We start from the raw sequence: 1,041 nt of genomic DNA, 5'->3' as shown, positions 1-1,041 counted from the left end.
CCCGTCCCCGCCAGGGGGCGCCGTGGGGTGGGGGCGGCACCGGTCGCGCGCCGCTCTCGCGAGAGGACGCCCCTCCCCGGCCACAGGCCCCAGATCTCGCGAGAGGACGCCCCGCCCTCGTATAGGTCCCGAGGCCTGCAGGTGTGAGCCGGGCTTTGAGCCAAACCTCGGGATTTGTGTTCAAGTGTACATCAGCAGCTCTAGCGGGACATTTAGGATTAAGCAATTGTATTGTGAGTAGGTTTAGATTGGATATGAGGAAGAAATTGTCCCCTGTGAGGGTGGTGAGGCCCTGGCACAGGTTGCCCAGAGAAGCTGTGGCTGCCCCATCCCTGGCAGTGTCCCAAGGCCAGGCTGGATGGGGCTCTGAGCAAGCTGGGATAGTGGAACCCCATGGCAGGGGGTTGGAACTGGATGGGCTTTAGGATCCTTCCCAAGCCAGGGAGGGCATTGTGTGATTCTATGATCGAATGCTTGTCTCATATTTCACAAAAAAAGGGAGGCAGTCTGAAAATAAACGGGCTGTGTGGCTGAGAGCCATCAGGAGTGAAGTCCGCAGAAATGAGCAGTAACTGCGGGAAGGTTCATGCCGGCGATCGCAGTCACCCACCCCCTACCAGAAACAAACCCCAGACTCAACTGGTGAGAGCTCCGGCTGCGCACTCATGTGCGTGAGAAGCCAGAGACGCAGCGAACGGGGCTGGGTACTCATTAACAGACAAATGACATAACTTGCAGCCCATGAACGCTGATGCTTCTGTTTCTTAAAATGTATAAATAGTGTGACGTTTCGATGATCGAGGAGCCTTCTGCGGGAATGCTCCACCTCCTGCTCTCCGCATATTTGAACGCAGAATTCCCACGCAACCTGGAATAACACACGGACCTCCCGCCCCTCCCTGTGCGTGCCTCACCCGCAGATCTCGCGAGAACACGGCGGCCTCGGCCAGGCCCTCCCACAGGGCGTCCCGTGCTCTCGCGAGATCGCGGGCTCCTCCCCCGAGCCGTGCGGGGAGCGCCGGGACGGGCGCGGCGCCCGCG

This window comes from Corvus brachyrhynchos, unplaced genomic scaffold (genome assembly GCF_000691975.1).
Source record: "Corvus brachyrhynchos isolate BGI_N302 unplaced genomic scaffold, ASM69197v1 scaffold209, whole genome shotgun sequence".
In the NCBI taxonomy this organism is placed as follows: domain Eukaryota; kingdom Metazoa; phylum Chordata; class Aves; order Passeriformes; family Corvidae; genus Corvus; species Corvus brachyrhynchos.
The sequence above is the reverse complement of the archived record's forward strand: the minus strand, read 5'-3'. Positions refer to the sequence as shown.